Below are 11,901 nucleotides of genomic sequence, written 5' to 3' on the forward strand. Positions count from 1 at the left end.
GTCCCCATCTGGTCACAAACCTACAGAATAAGCTAAACTCTCTTTCCCCAGGTACAAAAGTTAGAAGTTCTTGGGTCTACTCTGAGGGGACAAAGTGTATGGAGGTGTGATTTACAGAAGAGAGAAAGGTGCTCTCCAGAGGAGGAGACTGAAGCTGCCTTATGAGGTAAGAACTTGGTGGAATATAATATACTGGCAGCCAGTAGGCCCTGGGGCCTCCATAGCTTCTATTTTTGGGGAAATCAAGACATGAATCTGGTTAGAGAATATTTCAGAACAGGGTGATCAAGTCAAGTTCCAGCTGCCACTTCCAATCTGAAAGATTGGAACAAGTTGCCTCTTTGAGCTACATCTCAAGATCTGCTTAGGCTTAGTGCTTAGGCTCTCTGAGCCTCAGTTTATGCACTTGTAAAATGAGGATGACATTATAATAGCTATTCCACTGACTGTTGAAATAATTTATTTGAATCATATATGTGATAGTACTCAGCATATAGTAAGTGCTTAGTAAATTCCGATTCTCCTTCTCATGTCTTTGACTTTACCTTTGTTGTTGTTATGCCCACAAAACCAGCTCTCTTTTCTCATTTTGTGGTACTTCCTTCACAGACTCACAGTTTATACTGGGGTTTCTCAGTAGTCCTATTGTTCCCTTTTTAATAAAATGAACCTTGGTCTAGATTATAGACCTATCTAAAGAAGGTGAAAACCCACAGGGAGAGAAGGGAAGTGGAGATGCCAATTTAAATGGAAGACCTTCTTCAGTAAACAGCCATAATCCTTTTTCTGTTTGAAATGAAAATGAATTTGGATGAGCAGCAATGAGGTGATGGGTCAGGGAAGTTGGATTTTCAGAGGGAACAACTGTGTACCCTCAATTCCACAAGGGAAAAACAAAGGAAAGAGATTTAGGAGGCCTCAGGAACATTCTAGATCTCCCAGGTTGGAGAAGGCCACCTTTCTCCCTGCCCCCACCTACCTGAGTGCAGGAGTAGTGCAGTTGGACGCTGCCTTCACTTAACAGAGACTAAGGAAGAGGACAAGGGCCAGGGGCATTATGCTGCCATTTGGAGCCAGTACTGTCAAAGGTCAAAGGTGGGGTCTTATTCTGAATATAACTTTAAGGGTCTTCCCAGGACATAGTCCCTGATCAAATGCAAGTATTCCTCTATTTTTGTCCCAGAGGAGACCCAGAAACAGAGCTTGGCTCAAACGACACACAGTATGTCTGGGGGTATGGTTCAGTGGTAGAGCATGTGCTTAGCACAGACAAGGCCCTGGGTTTCATCGAGAGAGGGTCAGGGGTCGGAGAGGGAGAGAGCACAAGCGTGTGAGCAAGCACAGTTAGACAAAAGAAAGCATATGAACTGGAAACGGAGCAATATTAATTGTATACCTAGAGAACACATGTAAAGCTAATGATTATTATGGTCCTTAATTCTCTTTTAATGAAGAAGTCTGTTCTCTATCTCTTTCCTCCCCTAATCTCTGTTTTTATTTGTTGGAGAAACTGCTTAATTTCCCACAGTCTGGATTTTGCATAGGTCTCACTGTGGGATCATTTGATGTATTTTTCTAGTGCTCCTTGTATTTCCTGTAATTTAGGAATCTCATCTAGAGACTTAGTCAGACTTCAGTTGTTTTTTCAAGGTGGCTTGTAGGTAATGTCATATATAGCCTTATAGATGGACAGAATGTCTGGTTTTCTTATTAGAAAGATGTCAGGAGTCACTGGTGATTTTTGCCTAATGGTTCACTAAGAATTGCAAATGATAAATATTCTATTTATATCAAACCTCAATTTATTGGTTCCCCTTATTTGTTATTTGGTTACTTGGAAGTATCATTTATGTAAGAAGAGATAAGTGTTTTTTCCCTTTTATATACTAGTTGTCAGAATAATATATACCTGATCTCCTAGTGACATTTTTTTTGGGTGTATATGCTGTTAAGTATTATATTTCTTAAATTGAATGAGAGTGAGCAACTTTTCATACATTTAAGGGAATTTGCTTTTCTTTTTAAGTGAACTGTCCATATCTAGGGTTCATCTTTCTACAAGGTATTTATCTTTTTTCTTCTCCAATTTTAGGAGATCTTTATGTATCAGGCATTATTATCCTTTGTCTATGACATATATCATAAAGATTTTCCCAAATAAGGGAAATGGTCTTGGTATCTTACACTATGTAAATGTTTTATTTTCCACTTTTATGTAGGCAAATTTATTAATCTCCTCCCTATTGTGTGTTAAAATTCTGAGTCATCGTTAGGAAAGTTTTCCCCATTCCCAGTTGTGGAGGAATTTTTCCATGTTCTCTTCTAACATTTGCGTGGTTTCATTTTTTAAAGTTTTACATTTAAATCATTGGTTCATTTAAAATATAGTAGATGTATGGCATGGACAATGGATTTAATTTGATCTGGTTCCATGAGGCCAGCCAGTTTTCCCAGGATCCTATATTAGAAACTCCTTTATCTCACTGGTTGGAGATGCTATCTTTATTATATAGTTGCTTTGCATCTGCAAGTGGTTCTGTGTCTGTTTCTGGATTTCCCCCACCCCCTGCTTTGCTGTGGTATGTGCCAACCAACAAGTCAGTGTCTTCTTTTAGTGATAGAGGTGTAGATATGTTCCAGTATATGCAAAGCTGCTCTTTCAAGAGTTATATGGCTATTCTTATTTTTTTTCCAAATTATAGTCAACTTGTTTCATACTTGAGGGGTTAAAAAAAGCTAATGGTATTTTTATTGAGCTCATGCTAAGTTTATTGATTACCTAGAGAGGAAAGATGCCTTCAGGATATTAAATCATCTAATCAAGAATATGGCGGGTCTCCTTTTTTGTCATTCAGATGTTTTTATCATTTTCCTCCTATGAATTTTGAACATTTCTTTTTTGTTTAATTTTTAGTGTTAGGGATTGAACCCAGGCCTTATATATACCAGACAAACACTCTACCACTCAGCTGTACCCCCAGTCCCTTTTAGTTCTTATTTTGAGACCGGGTCTGGATAAGTTACCCCAAGCTGGCCTCAACTTTGCAATCCTCTTGACTCAGCCTCCTGGGTAGCTGGGATTACTGGAATGTGCAATTGTGCCTGTATCAATTTTATTTTTAAAGTCATGAACAAACTGAGTGTGGTGGTACCCATTTATAGTCCTAGATTCTCCGAAGGCTGGGCATTAACTTATACCCACTGCAGAGTGCTACCATAATTTGGAGCAGAGCAATAGGCAAAACTTAATCCATGTTAAAGGAATCTCCTGACAAAGCTTAGCCTCCTTCCTTCCTTCCTTCCTTCCTTTCTTTCTTCTTTTTTTTTTAAAAGCATGATTTATTTTCTCCATCTTCCCAGTGAACTGTGGTTTCCAGGAAAAATGCAGCTAGTTCCCAGGTTATTTGTAAAGCTTTACTCACCCTCTTGGTGACCTTGTAAACAAATGACATCCCATTATCACTTTGAATAGAGCTCAGCTGTCCAAATCTGGGAATAATTTCCTCAAGCAAGAATTAAATTATGTCAGTTGTTTTCTCAGTTCTAGTAGGCGAACTTTTTCCCAGCATAAGAAAGTGTCTGCAAATACTGATATAAATTTTAAATCACCTGTTTTTTGGCATTCAGGTAAAACCTATTTGTCAGTCTTTAAAGGTACAATTATATTATAAACCTTTTTTATTGCCAATATTTGAGGTAGGTTCTGTTCAGTTTTGGATTCTTTTAAGCATACAAATGGAATCCTTGTAGAAGCCTTTGAAGAGTCTCTTGAAGGCATGGTCTTTCAGGTAAGGCAGTATAAAATCTGCCAGTGCATCTCTGCCAACACGCAGGTGCTTTAAAAATTGGATACATCAGGGCTTCAGGGAGTAAAATCATCCTATGTTCACAAAGTTTTGTCACTCTGTATCACTGAAACCCTATTCTTTTTTCTCTCTTTTTTTTAAAATGGCTTTTTTTTTTTGAGAGAGAGAGAGAGAATTTTAATTTTAATTTTTTCAGTTTTCGGTGGACACAACATCTTTGTTTGTATGTGGTGCTGAGGATCGAACCCGGGCCGCACGCATGCCAGGCGAGCGCGCTACCACTTGAGCCACATCCCCAGCCCTGAAACCCTATTCTTAATGATAGGTTTTTTGGGGGCGCGGGGTACCTGGGATTGAACTCAGTGGGATTCAAGGACTAAGCCACATCCCCAGCCCTATTTTTTATTTTATTTAAAGACAGGGTCTCATCGAGCTGCTTAGTACCTCCCCTTTGCTGAGGCTGGCTTTGAACTCGTGATCTTCCTGCCTCAGCCTCCTGAGCCTCTGGGATTACAGGTGTGCACCACCATGCCTGGCTGAAACCCTATCCTTGGGCTCATTCCACATCCTGTGTAATGATGCTTGAATTTAGACAAGTTAAATGAGGTATCAAATCCCCAGTAAGCTGCTTCTCTAGCAGCTTGTCTAGAAGCTCAGTCAGCTTTCTGGTTTCCTTTCTCTGGGTGTTAGTCTTGGTGCCCTGGGCAGAGTATAATAGAACAGGCAAAGCAACTCCCTCAAATAGGGCCAGTGTTTCCCTAGGATGTTTGATGTCCTTGTTTCCTGAAGTTAATAATCTTTCTTTCCAAATATTTCCATGTGCATGCACTATCATCAAAGGGTATTTGAAATCAGTATAGATATTTACTTGTTTCTCTTGTGACAGCTGTAAAGCCCCAGTGAATGTGATCAGTTCAGCCCTTTGTGTAGAGGTGCTGGCTGGACGGCAGGGGCATCTATACCCTTGTCTAGTGTCACTACAGCACACACAGCTCAGCAGCAGCTGCTCCATCCATGTATAGCTACCAGTCACCAACTCCAACAGTTGATCTGACAAGTTCAGTCTGAGGCAATTAGACTGCACAGAGAATTTCTATGCAGTAACTTTCCAGATCAGAGTCAGTTTTCATTATGAGGCTGGATTTAGGGCTGTGTTGGTTTGCAAGGCAATATTTGGATTGTCCAGCAAAATAGCCTGATATTTGTCCATTGGACCTGCCATTAGCCAATAATCTTTTTTCCTTAATGAAGTTTATGCTCAGTGAGGCACAAACACTAAATGACTCTGCTGAGGTGACCTCTTCTGCCTTTTTAAGATATCACAAGTGGATGCAAATGCTGGAAGGCAGGATGGCCAACCTTTGGCTGTCTGTTCCAATTATTTAGAGAAATTAGCTATAGGCTGAGGGGTTTCTCTGAGAATCTGAAGGAGACTTATGTTCTGCTTTTCATGGATGAACAACTTGAAGGGCTTTTGAGGGTTAGGTAACCCCAAGGATGGTGCTGACAATTTTTCTTTAAAAGTGTTAAATGCTCATCAGTATGTTCAGCTGTTCAAAATAAGGGTTCTGAATCTAACCCTTTTAGGACTTCATAAAGAGGTTTGACTATGAGTCCAAACTTGGGAACCCTAATTCAGCAGAACCTTGTCAAACTTAGAAACCCTCACAGTTGTCCCCAGTTACAGGGGCTTGAATATTGGTAATGACTTCTTTCTAGTTGGACTGTTTTCCCTTTTGGTGTTTTGTTTTTGGCACTAGAGACTGAACCCAGGGGCACTTTTACCATGGAGCCCCATCCCCAGCCCTTTAAATTTCTTTTTCTTTTTCTTTTTTTAATTTGGAAACAGGGTCTTACTAAGTTGCTTAGGACCTCCCTAAGTTGCTTCGGTTGTCCTTGAACTTACGATCCTCCTGCCTCAATCTCCTTTGTGTCCCAGATTCCAGGCATGTGCTACTGTACCTGGCTATGTTTTCCTGTTTTAATTTAGACCTGAGGGAATTGACTCTCTGCTTATAAATCTGAGCATTATGGGGTGGCATTTTATATCTACAGTGTGCCGGGTGATGTAGTACCAAACTGGTGTTAGACTGATTTTTCATAACTGGGGCTTGAAATCAGCAAATTATTGACATAATGAGGCAAGACCCCCTTCTTCCAATTGCTGAACTCTCAAGTTGTTGGCTAAAATCTTACAAAAGATGGTGGGAGAATTTTTGAAACCCTGATGAAATATACAGTCCAGTACTATTGGAAGGTATTTTTTAAAAAATATTTATTTATTTATTTTTAGTTATATGTGGACGCAATATCTTTATTTTATTTTTATGTGGTGCTGAGGATTAAACCCAGGACCTCATGCATGGCAGGCAAGTGATCTACCTCTGAGCCACAACCCCAGCCCGGAAGGTATTTTCTTTCTTTTTTTTTTCTAACCCATTTCTTTCTTTTTTTTTTTAAAGATAGATAGAGAATTTTAATGTTTATTTTTCAGTTTTTGGCGAACACAACATCTTTTGTTTGTATGTGGTGCTGAGGATCGAACCCGGGCTGCATGCATGCCAGGACATGTTATTTCTCATTCCTTTTTTTTTTTTTTTTTTTTTTAGAGAGAGAGAGAGAGAGAGAGAGAGAGAATTTTTTTTTTTAATATCTATTCTCCAGTCCTCAGCGGACACAAACATCTTTGTATGTGGTGCTGAGGATCAAACCCGGCCGCACGCATACCAGGCGAATGCGCTACCGCTTGAGCCACATCCCCAGCTGGAAGGTGATTTTCAACCATGGATCTCACCATCCAAAAGTAAATAGTAATTGAACTTTTTCCGCCAGTGGGATACAAAAGAAAGCATATTTAAAGTCCAATACTGAAAACCATCCATGATCCATGGGGATGACAGTAAGTAAAGTATAAGGATTTGGCACAGCAGGATGAACATTCTGAATGAAACATGAAGGCTCTCAAGTCCTGAACAAATCTATGCTCATTTCTATGAATAAAAATATTGTGTTTTCAGAGATGAAGTTATTTGAGCATCCAGTTTGTTAAGTCGCATCTCAAATGGAATTGGGTGCTTTGGTGTGTAAAGGAAACTATGTTGAATTTTCAGTCTCCAAACTGACACTCCATAGTTGAATTAAGGGGTTTTTCTGCATTTCTCCTCTTAATCTTGTGATAGACATGGTCCTTTTGCTGGACCATGTCTATCACAAGATTACCTTAGTGTTAATAACAGGAAAGGTAATGCCTGTGTCCAAGAAAAATTTTGTAATTTGACTTCCCACTGTCAAAAATTTACCTGGGGCTCCTGTGGGGCAATCTTGATTGGCTCTCAGAGATTAAGGGGACTCTTTGGGCCTCCTTATTCCTCATTTGAATCACAGTCCTGTTTCATCATCTCTGTGTGCGTTTCCTTCTCTTCCCCCATTCCCTTTCTTGAATTGTAGACAGTCATGTTTCCAATGTCCCTCTTCCCTGCAATACGCACACATGTCCTCCTACAGGTTCACGTTTCCATGTTTACCTATTTCTCCTTCCTTTTCTTATGTCTCTTCCTATTGTGCCACAAAACTGTAGCCTGCTCATCCTTTTTCTGTTTCTCTTACATTATATATTTAAAAAGCAATATCCACCAATTGGGATGGATTCATTCCTATATCCCTCTCAGCTTTTGAAGTCTTTTTGTGTGTGTGTGTGTGTTTTTTTTTTTTTTTTGTACTCAGGTGCACTTGACCACTGAGCCACATCCCTAACCCTATTTTGTATTTTATTTGGAGACAGGGTCTCACTGAGTTGCTTAGTGTCTTGCTTTTGCTGAGGCTTGCTTTGAACTCACGATCTTCCTGCCTCAACCTCCCAAGCCGCTGGGATTACAGGTGTGCCCCACCGTGCCTGGTTTAAAGTGTTTTTTAAAAAAAATATTTATTTTATTTATTTTTTAATATTTATTTTTCAGTTCTCGGCGGACACATCTTTTGTTTGTATGTGGTGCTGAGGATCGAACCCGAGCCGCTCGCATGCCAGGCAAGCGCGCTACTGCTTGAGCCACATCTCCAGCCCCAAAATATTTAATTGTAGATGGACATAATACCTTAATTTTATTTATTTGTGGTGCTGAGGATCAAACCCAGTGCCTCACACTTGCGAGGCAAGCTCTCTACCACTGAACCCCAACCCCAACCCCTGAATTTTTTTTTTTATGAATATTGAGGATATTTTGCCCTATAATGTCATGTTAACCATCCTCATATTCTCTGGGGATTCTGGATCAGTGTCCATGCACTTTCATTACGCTTGATAAATTCTAAGCATTCTGAAGGGTCCTCATTTGCCTTTTACTGGATTCCTTGTATTCTGTTCAAAATTTTCTGCTTAGGCACCCCCTTCTTTAATTCTGCCAAGATGAACCACTTATAAGGATCTCATTGACACATCATTCCCACATGATTTAGGTTCCAATTAGTTTTCAATAATGGAACAGCAGGAGCAAGGGACTTTATAGGATCTTGATGGAGATGCCATTCCTTATCTATCATTAGCACTTTATCATCTGTAGTTAGCAGAATATTTAAAAGAGCTTAGATGTCTGCCCAAGTAGAAAAGTGTATAGCAAAAGTAGGAACATCCATCCACGTATAGCTACCAGTTAGGGGGACTCAACAACTAAGCCACATCCTGTGGGAAGCTATTCTGACACGTGATTGGGTGACTCCCGTTAAGGGCCTGAGGCACTTTGGCTCTGTTGAAGCTTTCCCGACCCTTTCCTGATGAGAGAGCCCATCCGTGTGGGGGTGTGCCTGACCACTGACCCCAGGGACCCAATCACTGACCCTGACCTTGGAGTGCAGCCCCCCCTCAACCTTCATTGGATGGAATTCTCCCCTGAATCTCTTGTTCCCCAATAAAAGGCTACTCCCCGGCGTGTTCACTCTCTCTCTCTCCTGCTAGCCCTGAGTAATCCTCGCTGCCCTCCTGGGCAGCTAGAGGTGGGAACCAGAGAGGTGAGCCTTTTCGGACCTAGCAATATAAATAAGGTAACTGAGTTTGTGTGTTTTATTTCCATCTCTTCTAACTAACTTTATGCCTAGAACCTCATTAATGAAACCATTGCGCAGGTCGCGTGGTAGAACATCCCCAGCCCTATTTTTAATTTTTTATTTAAAGACAGGGTCTTTTTCTGTGGATCTTCTCTTTATGGTGAATGACAGCTTTTCCAGTTTAGCAAATATGATATTGAGAATGGACCATAAGTCCAGTAATGTCTTCTTGGCTGACCACCCTGATCTACACCTCCAAGTAGACACTGACTTAGGGAATATTGTCTTGCTCCCAGGCCAAACTGAGTGCCTGGTTGGGTCTTACAGAGAGAAACTGGTCTTGCCTTATTTGCTTATGATGGAGGAGACCCAGCTCCAATGGCTCCTTTATCCTCTTTGATGGTGCAATAGCATCTACACTAGCTGGGGGTAGACTTAGAACATCCAAAATATTAATTTTTTTCATTTTCCTTTTCATCCTGAGTTTTTTTCCTTTGTCCAGGAGGGGAATAAAGTTTTCCCCTCCATCCTGTGCTATCAACTTATTTCATCCTTTCTTAGACTTTTCATTAAACAATAGCATAAAAGCTTGTATGTAAGGGATTCCATCCCATTTATTTGATCTTTTATAAAATGACCCCAAATGTAGAATTGTATGATAATTTAAGTAATTGTTAAGAGACCATCTATCACCAGAGTCTAACACATGTGCAGGCCATGCTATGTTACAATAGCACACTGACCTCTTCTTAGTCATGGAATAATATTTGTAAGTCATCTAGTCACTTAGTATATGTCTCAGAAGACCCTCAGGTGGTGTGAAAATAAAGGAGTTATAACAAGAGGGAAATCAAAACACAAACAATCTAGACCAAACAAATGAGCATTCTCCAAACAGACAGTATCTAGGAACTTTGGCTCTCTGAATCTTATCCCACACTGACTGGTACCCTGAAAAGAAAGAAGAGAAAAAAAATTAAAATATTTATTTATTTTTAGTTTTAGGTGGACACAATATCCTTTTATTTTTTTATGTGATGCCGAGGACCGAACCCAGTGTCTCGAGGATGCCAGGCGAGTGCGCTACCATTTGAGCCACATCCCCAGCCCCAAGAAGAGAAAATTAATATAACCAATGAGGTAAAATAGCTTAGTAAACTCACAAATGGCTAAGAGAGATATTTTTACCCCATGGTACAAAATGACCCACACCAGGTTAAAAAAACAAAACCATCTTAGCCCCCAAATAATGGAGATGTGAAGACATTCATTGTCCCACCACACATGATACATGACATTATAAGGAATATTTATTTTAGCCCCAAACAATCATATTTGTTTAAGCTCTACAGGTAATGCTGTTATAGGGTTGAGCCCTTCTGGAAAATTGAGGCAGCACAAAAGTCCCCCTTTGAACCCTGGTTCTTGAGATCAAGTCAGAAAGATTTCAGACCTGTTGCTTAGAGTAACAGACATGAAACCTCATGTCTGGAAAAAGGAAAGGGGACCCTCTAAAGGGAGAGAGTGGGTCCTCTCAGGAGAGGGACAGTTTTATTGGGGATCTCAGTTCCATTTCCAGACAGTTGACAAGTTTACTACTTGAATTTTGACTGACAGCAGGATAACTTCAAGCTTTCAAGTCCCCTGGTTCTAGTTGGATTCTTAACCATAAAGTCTTGACAGATTTTATGGTTAGGAAGAATTATCCTTATCTCCCTGAATTCCAGGATCTAGTGTCACAAAAGTATCCTTCTTCAGGCTAACCTGTGGTCCTTTTAATGACATTTCAGGCCTGCATTACTCCTACAAATAACAGGTAGTTTGCTGAGGAATGTGACATATCCTGTCCACTTAAGCTGGCAGGGATGCAGGTAAATTGCTTCTTGGAAAAGAAAGCATGTGGGAGTCAGCAAAATGGTCCCTTTTTATAGAATTATTTCCTTAACCTCACATTCCCATCACTCACACCTGTCTCTTATCAATCCTAGTAACATTGTAAAACAAGAACTCCAACTTATTGACACTGTTGAGTGTAATGTAGGAAATACCAAAGTTTTAAGAGTTAATTATTTCAGAGGTATACCTAGACAAGCCAAAAAAAAGCATTATTTTAAACTTCAAATTTCTTTTACATTACTATGAGAATCTTGAATAATTTTAATAGAAAATGATAGGAAAACTGCACAAAGGTAGTAGCTAATAAGCTGGCCATAACAATATTCTTAATTTTATCTGTGGAAATAACCCAGGATCACCCAAAGAAGAACAGGCAAAGGCTATTTTTTCAGAGCTTGCCACAGCAAGGGAGTCCTACCTAGTGTTTTGGCTGACTCAAAGGCAGGAGGAAAGCTTTATGTTGGAAAAAGGAAAGCTTCAGGTATGCTCTGATTACAGGCACTGGCCCAGGGAAGCTGGAGGAGGCTAATTAGAAGTAGGCCATACAAACAGTAGAAATAATCTTTTAAAATATTCAAAAACGGGTTAAAAAAATGGTGGCTAGTTAGGGCTGCATATTTGGCTTTCTTTGGTTGGTTCCTTAAGGAAGCTGTCATTTATTGTTCAACTCCTGGTAGTTCAGGGCTGACGGTTGCAAAAATCATACATAAGAAGTTATAAAAGTTAGTTTCCTGGGTCATTAGAAGGGAGGGCAGCTGTGCTTTGTGGACTGCTTACTGTAAATAAGAACTTCCCCGAGTTTTCTGGGCCAACTGCAGCTGTAGTCGGCCAGAGTAATTTTCACGCACGCTCTGGCTATTCCCTTCCTTCCTCCAGTCTCTCCTAGGTCCTAACTTCAGGATCACCTTACGGCCATGGTTTTTACAGGAGGATCTCCTGAAACCTGACACTTTTTTCAAGCATTCCCTCAGGGTGCTTAGGGAGTTAGGCTGCCTCCGATTCCTCATCCATGCGATGGAGCTCAGGACACCCATTTTGGTGTTGTCACGAGGACTGAGGAGAGGTCGAATATTCTGTGGGTGCGTGGCCTGGCACTAGTCCCTGGCCGGACTTTGGTGGGCAGCCATCGCTCACTCCACAAGATGGCGCAGGGCCGAGGTCA

The sequence above is a fragment of the Spermophilus citellus genome (genome assembly GCF_964194105.1).
Source record: "Spermophilus citellus genome assembly, chromosome: 6".
Lineage (NCBI taxonomy): Eukaryota > Metazoa > Chordata > Mammalia > Rodentia > Sciuridae > Spermophilus > Spermophilus citellus.